Raw genomic sequence first — 16,051 nt, 5'->3', positions numbered from 1 at the left:
TCTCTTACCACCATCTTCCTACCTGCCGGAAAGCAAACTCCATGATTTTTTTTTTTTTTTAGGTTGATGCTCCTTTTTATGGAGAGTAGGCTCAGCGGGTGGCTTGGTGATGCAAAACATGTTTTCCTTCGGCAGGGCTTGCTACCTGCTGGTAACCTGCTTGTTACCACGTCTGGTGGTGGAGCGAGGTCCTGCTCGCATTGGGGACTGCAGCAAGCCATCGGTCTTGACGTACCCTCTTTGCAGGCAATAACACGTGCTCTTTCCTTAGCGTTTTGGGCAGGAGGTGGATCGTGCTGCCTGCTGGAGCCCAAGAGGGAACGTCATCAAAATGAAGGATGCAAGATGATGAGGGGACTGGAACATCTTTCTTATGAGGAAAGGCTGAGGGACTTGGGGCTTTTGAGTCTGGAGAAGAGAAGACTGAGGGGGGGATCTTATCAATGCTTACAAATACTGAAAGGGAGGGTGTCGGGGGGATGGGACCAGCCTTTTCTCAGTGGTGCCCAGTGACAGGACAAGAGGGAACGGGCACAAACTGGAACATAGGAAGTTCCATCTGAACATGAGGAGGAACTTCTTTCGTTTGAGGGTGGCAGAGCACTGGCAGAGGCTGCCCAGAGAGGTGGGGGTGTCTCCCACTCTGGAGCCATTCCAAACCCGCCCGGACGCCGTCCTGTGCCACTGCTGGAGGTGCCCCTGCTCTGGCGGGGGGTGGGACTGGATGGTCTCCAGAGGTCCCTTCCAACCCTGTCCAGTCTGGGATTCTGTAATTGGTCTCTGAAGATCAGCTCCCTGGCTCATTCCCATCTTCGGCTCCTCTCTACTGTAGTCGTTCCCCTCTGTTGGAGGAGTCAGTAAGAAAATAACAAGTTTTGCATCCGCGTGAGCTCTTACTAATTTTATTCTGGGTTTTGGAGGAAACCGTACTGCCTTCCCCCCCAGTTGATATTCAGTAGGAAGGAAACAGATGAGATAAAAAAATAAAATAAATATAACAGGGTTGTCCAGAAATGACGCTGCGGAATTTCCAAACCGGAGCATGAAATCCTTTGCACTCTATTTTTTTCCTCCTTTTTAAACCATTCTTTTGCAGTCAGGAGTGGGGGGAATCGATTCCCCGTTGTGTTATCGGGTGCTCTGGCGAGGCTGAGAGCAGGCTGTACGTGCTGAAATACTGGAGGGCTTTTTGCAAGGGCGGCATTCCCAAACCGAGGAGTTGGAGGGCAAGGGTGGACACGTTGACTTCCTTTACCCTAATCAACAGGCGAAGCTTCCAAAATGCATCCCCAAAACAAGTTTGGAGGAGGATGGGATGGGAGGAGGGGTGAGCGACCCCGCTGGAGTCGCTGGAGAATCCCAATGCCCACTGGCGACTCGGAGCTGTCAACGCCGCGACGTGCAGGATGGAAGTCGCGAACCTCCGGAGGGACATTTTGCACAGCGTGGGTCGAGTAGCTGTCATCCAAAGCTGAGGTTTGGGAATAACCATGTGCAGGGTGATGGCAGCATCCCCATGGCTTTTGTTTCTTTAATTGCTAACAGCGAGGCGTTGCTGTTTGCTGGAGGAGAGGAGGGGGGATGCTTGAGTTTGTTTTCTCTTCTCCCGCTGCTTTTACCCGATTGGCTTCCATCTCTGCTGCTGAGCTCTGGAGGATTTCTGGGGCTTTCAAAATAGACTTAACTAGCACCAAAACAAGATTTTTATTTTTTGTTTTTTTTGTTTTTTTTTTAAAGCTCATTTAACGACGACACGGCAATAGGGAAATGTCACCAAACATTTGCTTGGTTCTGCCTACGTGTTGGTGTAGCAGGGCTTTCAGATGGTAGCCCATATGTGGGGAAAGACGTTTTCTGTTACTCATACTGGAAACAACCGTGTCTGGAAAGGGCGACTTGTAGCTCTCTTTGCTGCAGGGCGCAAGACACAATTCGTTGTAGGCGGTGAAGAGACTTTTGGCGCCATGGGGTCTAGAAGTGATCTGGGAAGCTGATGGTGTAAAACTATACGTTCTCTACATGGTGGTTCTTCTTTTGCTTTAGCTGATATGGCCCTAATCCTGCAAACACGCTGATTTGTCACCCTGAGGCTGTTTTGTGCAATTACCTGCTGGACCAGTTTGCAAGCGGTTGCTGGTGGAGATGTCTCCACTTTGCACGGTGGGGAAAGATAAAATCATACAGTAGTTTGCGTTGGAAGGGACCTTTAAAGGCCATCTAGTCCAACCCCCCTGCCATGAGCAGGACCGTCTTCCCACCAGCCCAGGTTGTTCCAAGCCCCGTCCAACCTGGCCTTGAACACCTCCAGGGATGGGGCAGCCACAGCTTCTCGGGACAACCTGCGCTGGGGGCTCACCACCCTCAGCATAAACAATTCCTTCCTTCCTTCTATCTAGTTGAAATCTCCCCTCTTCCATTTTAAAACCATTCCCCCTCGTCCCATGGCTCTGCTCCCTGATCCAGAGTCCCTCCCCAGCTCTCCTGGAGCCCATTTAGGGACTGGAAGGGGCTCTAAGGTCTCCCCGGAGCCTTCTCTTCTCCAGGCTGAACCCCCCCAACTCTCCCAGCCTGTCCTCCCAGCAGAGGGGCTCCAGCCCTCCCAGCATCTCCAGGGCCTCCTCCGGCCCCGCTCCAACAGCTCCGTGTCCTTCTGCTTTTGGGACCACCCGAGCTGGAGGCAGCACTGCGGGGAGGTCTCCCCAGAGCTCAGCAGAAGGTCACAATCCCCCCCCTCGCCCTGCTGGCTATATTTTCCCCTGATATCATCTGGGGAGGAGCATCCTCCTCCCACACGCCCATGGGCAGGCGTGAAGCACTTCATGGACTTCGGGATCTCCCATCCATCAGCTTGGGCACCGAGTCGGGGTCTTCAGGGTGGTCAGAGCTTTCCTGTGCCTTCGTCATCCTTGTCCAAACATAGCGGTATGCCTGCTGGAGGAGCGCTAGCTTGTCTGGCTGAAAATAACCCCACCCTCGAGTCTGTTTAGGGTACACGTGATTTATTTATTTTTTTTCTTTATATAGTGCAAACGGGGAGTGCCTGCGTGGCGGTACAAAGCAGAGAGGGAAATGCTGCTAAATGCTGGTTATTTCTTCACGTGGGCATGGCAGGGCCTCAGAGGTCTGGGCAGAAGGGTGTTTTCTGATACTGGAAATTTGCCAACTGGGCTGCATCAGCAGAAGTGTGGCCAGCAGGTCAAGGGAGGGGATTCTGTCCCTCTACTCCACTCTCGTGAGGCCCCACCTGGAGTACTGCCTCCAGCTCTGGAGTCCCCAACATAAGAAGGACGTGGACCTGCTGGAGCAGGGCCACGAGGATGATCCGAGAGCTGGAGCACCTCTCCTATGAGAGGAGGCTGAAAGAGTTGGGGTTGTTCAGCCTGGAGAAGAGAAGGCTCCGGGGAGATCTTATTGCGGCCTTCCAGTCCCTAAAGGGGCTACAGGAGAGCTCAGGAAGGACTTTTTACGAGGCATGGAGTGATAGGACGAAGGGGAATGGCTTTAAACTGGAAGAGGGCAGGTTCGGATTAAACATTAGGAAGAAATTTTTCACTTTGAGGGTGGTGAGGCACTGGAATATGTTGCCCAGAGAGGTTGTTGAGGCCCCATCCCTGGAGGTGTTCAAGGCCAGGCTGGAGGTGGCCTTGGGCAACCTGGGCTGGTGGGATGTGTCCCTGCCTATGGCAGGGGGGGTGGAACTCGATGATCTTCAAGGTCCTTTCCAACTCTAAACCATTCTATGATTCTATGAGCTGGCTGCGCTCAAAGGAGGTGATTTGAGTTTCTCTGGGCCTTTATATCTGTATATATCTCCCTGTATCAGCCGGGGTAGAGCCAGTGGTGAGGCTTCAGTGCACACACCCCCCCCCGCCTTGTTTGTGGCATGCTTCTGTTATCTTTTGAGATGAAAGTTGCCCCAGAAATGTAAACCACCGACGAGCTGTACTCCTTTTAATGTTAAATAGTAATAATAAATACTATCCTGCCGTTCCCCTCATCCCTCGAGGTCACAAAGCACTCCATAAATTGCACTCCTGCCTTTCGCATTCCAGCTGTTGCGCCTACCGAGATACAGCCGTGCGTGGGAATAGGAGAAATACTATCTTTGGGGCCGCTGCTTGTGTTACCCACAGGTTAATGCGAGCGGTTCGTATTTCCCTTCGCTCCCCCTTATCCCAGTCTCTGATCCGCATTGATTCGGAGGCTGAGTTCAGCCTTGCAGCAGTTTATGCCTTTATTTCTGTGGAGTCCTTAGTTCCAGGCGGCGCGGTGGCCATCTCGCATCCCTCTGGCCGGGGAAAAATTGTTGACCTGGTCTTTGCTCGCCAGCCAGCGGATTGAGGCTTGATGAAATACTGGGTGTTCACCGATCCTACAAATGGGGCAGGGTTGTATTTTTTACCGCCTTGCTTCGCTGCCCTTTCCCGTGGGTCTAAAACCGGCGCCTGGCCCGATGCGGTGCTCAGGTTTCCATTTGGCAGGCTGTGTTCTCCTCCCTCCTCAGCCTTGGTCTTTGCTCATGGAGGAGAGGTCTCAGCCATCACTAAATCACGTTTACCTTGTGTCAGCCGCACCTCCTTCCCATCCAGCATCCACTCAGAAGATGAGTGTTTTGGAAGGAGGGACGAGTGTGCCTGAGCTCTGGTATTTCTCCGTGGGGACCTCCTGGCTCCTCAGCACATCCTCTAGCTCCCTGATTGCCCTTCCTTCCTCATCCTCACTCTTTTGGCCAAGGAGAGAACATAAGCCTGTGGGTCAGATGCTGTCCTGGTCCCCGCATAGCAGCCTAATTTCCTCAAGAGAAATTGATTTTGTGATTTCATTAGACACTCAAGACCCTTTCTTAGCATTGAACCATCCATGTTTAAGAATCGTAGGATGGTTTGGGTGGGAAGGGACCTTTAAGGGCCATCTAGTCCAACCCCCCTGCCATGAGCAGGGACATCTTCAACTAGATGAGATTGCTCAGAGCCCCGTCCAGCCTGGCCTGGAATGTTTCCAGGGATGGGGCATCTCCCACCTCTCTGGGTTGTTTGTTTTGTTTTGTTTTTTTTTTTTTTTATCCTCTGAAAGCGAAGGGCTAAAGATGTAGTCGAGGTTCAGCTGCAGATTGTCCTCTGCACTCTTGTTTTGTGGGGCTCAGCCAGGAGCAGTATCCAAATTACCCAAATTCAGACTAGGCTCAGTGGGCTGCCAACGGCCTGAGGGACCACAACCTCGGTTGCCAAGGGCCAGTCCAGCAACCTGTGTTATTTTGAAGCAGGCGAGTGGAAAAGCCCACCGAGATAAACGCGCAGGTAATCACACGGGTCCAAACTGTGCAACCACCTTATGTCATCAAAGCAATTTGAAAATCAATTTGATGTCTGGCAGGGAGGCAGACGCACCGCGTCCCTTCGACGTTCATTAGCATTCAGGTGGCAGCGCTCTGCCGAAGCTGCTTTTTCTGGGAAAGCCATTAAAAAAAAATAAATTAAAGCAGAGGAGGAAAAAAAAATTAAAATTAAGCATTAACTATAATTTCCTCTCGTTAAAGGTAACAACAGCCCCCGCGCCAGTCTTGAACGGGGCTGGTTGATGGGTTTCCGAGACGGGGAAGCAGAGTGCACATCACAGAAGTGAAGTGATGATCAAATAAGAAAGCAAATGAGGCTCCCCCCTCGTTTTTAACAAAGGCAGGAACGGGGCCGGTGGCAGAGTGGTTTAGCTGAGCAGTTAGAAAATTGGAGGTCAAAGCCTGACATGGCTATTGATGAATCGGAGGGTGATGGAAGAAGAGTAGCAGACATTACGAGTGGGCTGCAGGGACTGAAACATGAAGCAAGATTAAAAGAAGTTAAGTACCTGGAGGTGGTGTTGGCTGCGCGGCAGCGAGGCGAACCGCAATTACAGTCGCCGCGCGCTGCCGACTGGAGAGAGACGAAGGGAGAGAGGATCAGAGTGGGGTAAAATAGGTGTAAGGCAGAGGAAGGGGGTGAAATTCAGGCTGTTTTCTCTAGATGCCGAGTTTGGTCAGATTGTGTGGTGCATCACCTGCTGGTCATCTCTTTTTGGCCACCTCGTCTTGATTTATTCTGGTTTGTACCCCAACATCTCCGATATAGTGGCAGGTCGTTAATGAAGGGCTGGATTCTGCTCTGCCAACGGAGGATGACCCTGTCTGAGGCAACCTCCAGTGCCTTCTACTGGAAAGCATCCTCATGAGCATCGGGTTCAATGCTTGAAGGAATAAATCCTTTGAAGATCTTGCCTGCCCTCGGTAGGTCACGCCGCGTGGGGCTTGCCGGGCAGGGTGTTGGGACGGAGGTGGCTGAGGGCTGGTAGCAGCTCTCAGGAAAGGGTTTCTGCTGGGAATGGTCAGGCGTCAGGCTCACATTTGCAGCTTTTCTCGCAGTGGTATCACTTAACTGGCTCTTGCTTGATGAGATCGCTCGTTTTCATGAAGACTTTATGAGCTCCATAACTTCCTATCATCACGCCACCCTTTGAAACCAGAGAGGAGATGACGCCCTGGGCAGGTGATGTACTGAAAAATGTAAATGCAGAGATTTGCACATATTTTATTAAGCTTGCTTCTTTACAAAGCGAAGCTCCAAATGAATCCCTAACCACTGCAACTGCAAAATAGTCTCTGAAGAGCTCAGCAGCACTTTCCTGAGTCTGCAGGTAGCCCGAGATGGTAAAAGAAAGGGTGAACTCTCCTGCCTCTTACCGAACACTTCGGGGAGCTCAGCTCGGTGGTTTTGCCTTGGTTAGGCTAGACTAACTTTTTCCTGATGGCTATTTCAGCGGCTGGAGCAGCAAAGGGAACGGATTAAGTCTGTTAGCATCATGCTTTTCCATGTTTGACTTGATTGCATGTTCAATTGATGGATTGAATCCATGATGGCATGTACCATTTTTTAGCCTTGGCTTTCAAGGAAACAAGTCGGAGACCTGGCTCTTTCTCTGCCCGCGTATCTCCAACCAGTAATTCTTGAATGATGTGGTGGCTGAGGTTCAAGTTTGATGGAGGGCTTGGAAGAATTTGAAACTCGTAGGTTTTTTGAGAATAAATGTCTTGCTAGAGACCCTACTAATGACTTGAGTGAGGAATCGTAGAATCATGGAATTATAGAATCACAGAATGGTTTGGGTTGGAAGGGACCTTAAAGATCATCCAGTTCCAAGCCCCCTGGTCATGGGCAAGGACACCTCCCACCAGCCCAGGTTGCTCCAAGCCCCGTCCAACCTGGCCTTGAACACCTCCAGGGATGGGGCAGCCACAGCTTCTCTGGGTAACCTGTGCCAGTGCCTCACCACCCTCAGAATAAAGAATTTCTTCCTAATATCTCATCTACATTTCCCCTCTTCCAGTTTGAAGCCATTCCCCCTCATCCTATCACTCCATGCCCTTGTAAAAAGTCCTTCCCCAGCTCTCCTGTAGCCCCTTTAGGGACTGGAAGGCCACAATAAGGTCTCCTGGGAGCCTTCTCTTCTCCAGGAAACAGTGGTATTAGACACCGGTGAATGTGGTGATGGTAGAGCCGTGTGACGTGGTCACCACCCGACTGCTGAGACTTTCTGGGTGGATGCTTTTAACAAATTAGTCCTAGGGGTGCCTGCAGTCTGTCTGTACAGCCAGACACTCCTGGGATAAATCCTGGACCTCATTCCGAGCTGTCTGGCATCTCATGGAGTCATTCAGCTTCTGCAGAGCAGGGACAAGAAGCAGCCAGACAGATGTTTGACTGCGAGGCGCTGAGGGATCGAACCTTTCGCGTGTGTCCGAACTGGGCAGACGTGAGTCTTGAATCTGATAAAAAAAAAAAACAAAAAAACAAAAAAAAAACCCCAACAAATCCACAACTTGTTAGTTCATTAGACATGACTAAGGGCTGCTTGCGTTCATGGAAAAGTTGAGCGAAGCTTAATTGTTCCTGCATAAAAAGCGCCCGGAGGAGCTCTGGAGGCAACCAGAAGCGATGGATATAAGGTGGCATTTGGGTGCTTATAGGGTTGAAGGGAGCAGATATGCCAGCATCACTTTGCACGTGAAGGAGGAGTATAAAAATAAAACTCACAAGCTTTTATTTTCAGAGCTGCCGGCGCGGCCGCAGCTGCCAAATGAGATCCCGTTCCCTTGGGACAACCTCATTGTGTGTCACTCGGGGTTCGGCCGTCCCCCACCGCTGGCGCAGAGCTCATCTAGAAGTGATAACGGGCTGGAAGGGGGCAGCCCTATGCCTGTGCGCTTTGAAACCCGGTTCAACCCGCTGCTGGTGGAGGTGTGGACCAAGCCAAGAGGTCTCCGGTGATACAGAGCGCGTCAGCGCTGGCGATCTCCTCCCTGAAACGATTTCCCGCTGCATTCTCCGGCCGCATCCAGCGCCAGAGCGGTCAGGGGCGGCCGCCTTTTCCTGCTTCCCGAAGGTGGGAGGAGAGGGTGGGCAGCCCGCAAGTCTCACGGCAAAGCCTCAGCAAGGGTGTCACCTCCCTTCTGCATCCTCCCCCTCCTAACCACTCCATCCCGTTGCGTGGTAACACGGGATTTTTGCCTCTCCGCTTTCCTCTCCTTTAACCCCTGGTCGCCACGAGCAGCCTCACCTCCTTGCTGGTGGAGCAGATCAGCAAGCTGCTCTTTTGTCTTTTTTAATCTACCCAAGGAAGGTGGGAAAGAGGCAAAGAAAGGAGAAAAGGGGTGGGAAAGGCATCGCCATGGTTGGGGGGGACCGCTCAGGTCTCTACCGCTGCCCGGAGGGGAGAGGGGGACACCAGGGCGAGCGGTGGGAAACCCCGTCCAGCGTCGCTGCAGCATCTTCCGGGGCACCGGCCAGGAGTTAAGTAGAGTTTAGTAAGTGTTATATCGACACAGAAAAACGTACTCGATGCAGAAGGAAAGCAGAATAAAAATTTTCTGCGTCGTCTCTTTCTTTCTCCCTCTTTTACGCCTCAGTAGCGCGCGTCGGTGTCGTCTGGGTGGGTCCGATCTCGGTGCTCGGGTCATTTTCTGCCCGTTCTTGCCGCTTTCACGGGAGTCGAGTGATTTATGTGCATCTTTGCAGATCTGGGCCTTTAGATAATATGTAAGTGCACACCCCCGCGTGCCGCCACGGCAACGTCTTGTAACCCCTGTGTAGGAAAATATTTCCTTTTCATTGTAGCAGTAAAGCTGGAATTTCTGAGAGAATGGTGGCGTGAAGTGTCTAACTCCCCCCAAGGAAATGAGAGTTGAGCACGTTGTTCTTTCCGAGACCCTTTTTGGAAACCTCCTTGGTACCTGTGTCTGCTGACTGTAGATTGCGAGGGGAGAGGGGGCAGCTGGAGCTTGGGTAGCTTCCTGGTGGCCACTCTTGCCGGTGGCTTTGAAACATTTAGACATCATCCTGGAGCTCCTGTGCTGGGAAAAGTCATCTAGCCGGTGCTGTGCAAAGCAAGACTGGTTTGTGGTGCTCGATGCAGGGGAACGCTGAGGTCCATGCCTGGTTTTCCTGGATAACTGAGTCTCCCCAGGGTGGCTGCGGGGCTCAAAGTCCATTTTGGGTAGCCCGGTGCTGAGATGACAGCGCTGGCTCCCCACCTTGCTGCCTTCAAGGGCTACATCTCCCCTGGAAGAGGTTTGCACCGTGGTGGTGATGGTGAGGTCCTTTCTGGTCTTGGCCTGGGCTCCTGATCTTCAGCAATGAGGTCCTTTGTGCCCAATGTGCTCCGAGAGTGATGGTTTGGTGTCAGGATTAAGATTTAGAGGCAGCAGTGGGGTTGGAACTATATGATCTTTAAGGTCCCTTTCAACCCAAACCATTCTATGATTCTATGTTCCGTGTAGATACCGGGAGGAGATCTGGGAAAGCGTTTCGAAGGCAAAGGGAGAGAGAGAGGAGGAATAAAATAAAAAATAAGAGACTGGTACGTCCCCCTCAACCAGCAAAGCAGCGTTAATGAAATTCTGCAGAGGGCAGAGGGAGGGCAAGCCAGCGCGGTCAGCAAAAAATGAATCCGGGTGGCTGTAACATAAATATCGACGGGGGCTGGAGGAAGCCGGAGACACTGCCCTGCCCTGTGCCATGCCGAGCATTGCGATTTAAGACTGCAGTGTCCTAGTTAGGAGAGCAGCCGTCCGCATGTGTACGCTCGTAGAATCACAGAATGGTTTGGGTTGGAAAGGGGACTTTAAAGGACATCTAGTCCAACCCCCCTGCCGTAAGCAGGGACATCTTTGACTGGATCACGTTGCTCAGAGCCCCGTTCAACCTGACCTGGAATGTTTCCAGGGATGGGGCATCTCCCACCTCTCCGGGCAACTCATTTCAGCAAAACCTGCCCATGGTTTACCCAAGGTCTTGCTCTGTCTGATGTCCCAGGATGCCGTTTATCCCTCTGTGTCCTCTTCTTCCACCCACATGGCCCGCCCTCTATTTTGGAAGCTGTTGCAGATGCAGTGATGCTGCAGCTTTGCTGTGGCTTGGACGTGGAAAAGAATGACTGGGTTGTTTGTTTGTTTTTTTTTTTTTTCTCTGCGGCCATCTGGTGTGTAGGGATCACGGGTGCAAGCTGCAAAATTTAGAGCCAGATGTCCAGAGCTCCAAAGCTCCGGGATGTCTGGATGGAGGGTTTTGGGTTCTGCCTTGAATTTCTGATTGAAGGAAACCTTGAGTCCTGGGGACTCCTCTTCTAGGAAGTCGAGGCTCCCAGTTAGGAATGTGCACAACTTCTGAGGAGCACACAGGCTGCTTGGGGCTCTTGTTGCCTTTAGACCGCTTCTGTTGAAGGATACATGCTCCTTATCCAAGCGGTGAGAGATGCCGTCCCAGCCTGGACCTGTGCTGGGATACCCTTACAAATGCAGAGCTCGGGTACAATCCCAGGGGAACGAAGCGTTGTGCCTCCAGATTTGCTTTGAGGTTTTGGGGAACATCAACGTTGCAGGCTCAGAGTTAGGTCTGGGGAGAAGGTGATCTGCACCAGTATGCCCAAGGCTGTGTGCGGGCAGAAGGCAGGAGAGTGAAGACCCTTGTTGAGATGTACATAGCTGGCCTTAGGTGAGCAAGCGTGGAGGCCAAAAGGGGTGGGAAACCAGTAGGTGGTGGGAAGCTGAGGAAGAGTTGAGGGTGAGCAAGGGTGGAGGTCAAAAGGGGGTGGGAGACCAAAGAAAATGAGGGCGGGGGGGGGGGGGGAAGGAAATGCTCATTTTTCACCGTGGCTACCAGGGGAGTCCTACAGGGATGCACACTAGTACTTGAGCTGTTCAACGGATTCATAATTGATCCAGGAACAGGATCAGGGAGATGACAGTGGTCAGGTCAGGACAGTGACCAGGGAGATGACAGCATTTACCAACTTTAGTGAATTATTTCAGGTACTTAAAACCACAGAGAGGTGGGGAAATAGCATCACTGGATACTTTTTTGAAACGTCAGCTCAAATCTCAGTCACTGTCAGAAAGGCAAATTGAAGGTTAGAAGTTAGGATGAAGGTTGAGAAGAAAAGGAGCGCACGAGACACGTGGTTCATCTTGGCCAATGCGCACCCCAAAGCAGAAGGAGGTAGGAAGAACCTGTAGGAAGAGAAGCTCAAGGGTTGAGGGCTATAAAAAACTTGTCCTTGGAGGTTTCACATTAGCCAAACCACGACTGGTGCGGAGAAGGGAAGCAGGGAACGGTTTATTCGTTGTCTCTTTCCTAACCCAGAAATGAATGGCTGTGAAATGAAATTATTTGGCAGCAGGTTTAAAGCAAACAAAAGGAAATAGTTTTTCACACAGTGCGTAATTAAATTGGGGAGCTTGTTGGCACCGAGCATTTTGGAGGTCAAAGGTATAAAAGGGTTCAAAAAGCAGTTAGACGAATTCAAGGCTCAGCGAGGGCTGCTGGGTCTAGGATTCGGATGCAGCCTCCAACCTGGGAACCTCTCATGGGTGGATGGATGGTCAGCAGCTGGCGGGTTGAGTGGGCAGGAAGCATCTCCATGTGTTCATATGTTTCTGTACATTTCTCCTGCATATCTCACGTCACCCACTGTTAAAAACAAGATATGGAGCTAGACATCCCTTTCTGAAGGTGTTTCTTCCCGTGGTGCAGACCTGGGTTGACGTGTTGTGGTCCTGTGTAGGTAACCCATCTCTTACACGGCGTCCTGCAGTGGGATTCAGTCCTTCAGGTGGTCCCTTGTGGTCCTGTAGCTCTGGCAAACACCTGCTAAGGCTCTGAGGCCCATCACTTCCAGGTATTTCCAGTCTCCTGCTCAGCTTTTTAAACTCCTCGTTGATCTGACCTTGCTGCTCAGCTCCTCTTATTTCTGCTGGAGAGCACAGCACATGAGGAGAAAGAAGGGTTGGCTGATACATCACCGTCTGAGCCTGAATAAAGCTACCGCTGGACCCCATGAGGTGGCTTGCCCATCTCTGGTGTTCAGTGCCACGCTGGTCCGTCTTCAAGCTGGAGGCCAGCAAGGCCTGTTTGACCTTAACAGGGGAAGAGGTTTCTGAGGGCGTTCGCCATTGTTCTAGCGCTTTCGGTTTTGTGTTATTTAAAAAAAATAGCAAAGAGCACTTTGCCAACGTGCATTTGCTATTCCATTCACTGGAAGCAGAATTAGCTCAATGCTGGCCGTATTTGAAGCCCCTGCCAACCTCAGAGGACCTCATTCAATACCCACTTTGTTTCAACAATTAGCAAGACGAAAGAGCATCTGGCATGTAAATTGTACGTTAGGACAAATGCCGAATGTGAGGTCCTGCACTGGCAAGCAACAGTTCAAAACAAACAAACGAAAATATCTCTCTCAGTCAAGAGATCTGCTGTTGGGTTGTCTCCAGATGCCTGTACATTGACACAATCCGTTGTTTTTTTTTTTTTCCTCGTGGTGTCCCTCCAGAGCTGGCCTGCGCTGCAAGAAAAGCTGCTCTGCTGTGTTCGTCATTAGTCGATTACCAACTTCTAATCGTGTCTGGTGTAGCCGTCTAACATGCCATGTCTTGGCTCTCATTGCGGCGTGGTGAGAACCTGTCCATCATTACAGGTTGCCCAGAGAAGAAGGATGCCCCATCCCTGGAGGTGGTCAAGGCCAGGTTGGACGGGGCTTGGAGCAACCTGGGCTGGTGGGAGGTGTCCCTGCCCATGGCAGGCAGGTTGGAACTAGGTGATCTTTAAGGTCCCTTTCAACCCAAACCATTCTATGATTCTGTGACCTTGTGCAAAGGAGCTCTTGCAAACAGCTCTGGAGCGCTTTGGAGGGGAAGGTTTGGGACATGGTTCCAGAGGCTGATGCTCTTAAGCCCATGACGATGCTCCTTCTTCACCACTGGGTAAATGTCAGGTCCTGTTATGGGGTCCCGCGCAGGAGAAGAGCAGTTCAGCTTGAAAATGCTTGAAAATGGCTTTTCACTCCTATCTACTGATGTGATGTAGGAAATGATGCTGACAGGGAGGGAAGCCACAGCAACATGTTGCCTTTCTGCAGGGGACCTCCCTGTCCCCTGGTGAGAGGTGTGGGAAGTACGGCTGTCCCTACCCATGGAGAGCGCGAGAAGAAATATTTTCAATATTTTCTTAAAATGCATGAAAAAAAAAACGCTTTGGGGTCAATCAGTGAAAGGGAATAGATCTTTTTGCTGGAAGTGGAGTCAGGCTTTCATGGGGGAGCATGGGCTTGGTTGATGCTTTCGTGTTTTATTGTCTAAGGCAGGGGTTGACCCAGCGGTGGTTGCCATTTGGGGCATGTGGATCCTCGTAGTAGGGATCGTGGGTTGTCCTCTCCGGTGTTATGACTGCTGAGGGAATGACCCTTTTGATGGAATAAAGAGAAAACGAGTGGATGATTATCCAAACGAGTTCTGTAGGTACTTGCTCGGCACTCAAATGATTGATTTCTTCTCTTGAGGGTTCTCAGGCACTCTTCTGCATTCAGCTTTGCCGGAAAGTTAAAGGGAAAAGATGGAGAAAGATGAAATTTCACATTCGATCCTTTAAGATTTTTCCCCGTAGCTTGTGTAAGGATCTCTGGAAGGTCAGTGGCAGCTTCTGCTGCGGCGTGACGGACTCGTTTCCCTTTCCCCCACGATGTCCCCGTAGATAACCCCGACTCCAGACCGTCACGGTACAGCTGTGCGAGCGGCAAAAGTGCAGATGCTCATTTTTATGGGCTGGCCGAGCCTTCTGCTGTCCCCGCGCTTTGGCACGGGAGGCTGCAATTCAGCGCGCGGCATCTGCCGCGGCGCCCGGCCGCTTGGCGTTGCATGAAAGCGAAAGTGAGTTGCACGGCCAAGTGGGAGGCGGTGGGGCGGTTAGGACTGGGTGCAGCCTCACGAGGGGCGGGAGGCAGGTCTCATCGCCTCTCCGTAGCTCCCGTTTTCCCTTCTTCTCCATGGCTGTTTGTGTTGGACGTCCCAGCAGATCATTCCCTCTGCAGATGGGCTTCGACCTTGGCTGCTGCCCAAGCTGGGTCTGCTGGGGCAGGTAGACACAGGAGGGATTTAGAGCCTTCGAGACCAGCAATCAGCCTTTTAAGCATTTTCTAAATATTATCAGGTGTGGTTTGAGCCTGATAACGACTTTTTTCCCCATCGTAAAAAAAAAAAAAAAATAAAATTGATAATTCAAGCTTGTGGGAAACGGCACTTACTTCAGCTTGAGGTAACTTCGGCGCAGCTTTTTGAAATCTCTAATCCATCCCCCCCCCCAGTCCCGAGCTCAGAAAAGCAAAATAAAACGGCGATGACGACAATCCCGGTGCGGCCCGTGAGAGGTGGAGAGGGGCAAATAGCAAGAGTTCGGGGAGGGGGTGGGGGGGGTTTGATCTTGTAGCTTTGCCGTGATTCACGGAAAAGAAATGTGCTACAACTTTAAGGCTTTGCCTGCAGCTAAATATAAGGGTGTGCTGGCTCCACCCTGCCGCTGGGTTAGGGATACAGGCATTTATTTTCTGGGGTGGCTTTTGGCTTTATTTTTTTCCCCCTTCTGTTTTATTTTTGGGGTGAATCTCCACCGTTTGAGTGAGTGGCCCTGGAGCAGGCGGGAGAGAGACCTCCTACCATTTTCCCCGTGGGAAAATAAAAAGATGGGGATTTAACCAGATCCAAATTTCCGCTTTCACGTAAGTGCTGCGCGCTCTCGGCTGGTGGGGGGAGATGATGACGGTGGGGATGAAGGCTTAAGACAGCGAGTCTTATCTTAACTTGACTTTCACGAGCTCCCAGCCCGGTTGATGATAAGCCAACAGCCGGATAAGCCGGGAGCAACTGATCTTCGCGTCCAGCCGCGGGCTTGGGGATGATCAGCCCTGAGCAGGTGATCCTTCTTTTTTTTCCTAAATTTTTTTTTTTTTTTTTTTTTTTTAAGGTGAAAACTCCGTGTAGTTGGTAAAACTCAGCGAGGTGGTGGCAGGGCGTGTTTGCAAATCAGCGTTCGCTCAGTCTAAACTTAATCCCCGACTTTCTGTTTTTGAAAGAGAAGCCAGTTTCATCTTCGTTTTCTATAATCATCTGTTTATTTTATTAGCTTTTTTCAAAAAAGCTGTATTTCCCCTGATGCCTGGCCACCTGTTTTATATGAGCTGCTGAAGGTCTGAGCTCCTGCTCCGCTTGTGCTGAGCAGATTTCTTTCAACAAGCCAAAAGAAACGACCTTACTATATACTAAAAAGGGCAAAAAAAAAACCCCACATGCTGTGCTATTTTGGTAGTAGCAGATTACGCGTCCTACAAATTACCGTTGGTTATGAACGTGGTCCGTCTGTCTGGATGACAATGTCCTGCTTTCAGACCACCACTAATACGGTTAGAGTTAGGATAATGCCCATTGAACTCCAATGCGTCTCCTCTTTTCCGAGCCCTGATTTATTCCTGCCAGCAAATGTCACATGTAAGTAGAAGTTTTATGGCTGTATAATTCACAGCCTGTTAGGCTTCTTATTAGGAAGGACTGGGACTTTTAAAAAAATGACTCGAGGTTGTTCCTTTAGTATCTGGAAGCTATCAGGTCTCGAGATTTTCGTGCTTGCTGGCTTTCTCTTCTCCTCTTTTCCTTTTTTTCTTTTCCTTTTTACCCCCCTTTAAATTCCCCGTTCCCCCCCCCCCC

The sequence above is a fragment of the Vanellus vanellus genome (assembly GCF_965231255.1).
Source record: "Vanellus vanellus genome assembly, chromosome: Z".
Classification (NCBI taxonomy): domain Eukaryota; kingdom Metazoa; phylum Chordata; class Aves; order Charadriiformes; family Charadriidae; genus Vanellus; species Vanellus vanellus.
The sequence above is the reverse complement of the archived record's forward strand: the minus strand, read 5'-3'. Positions refer to the sequence as shown.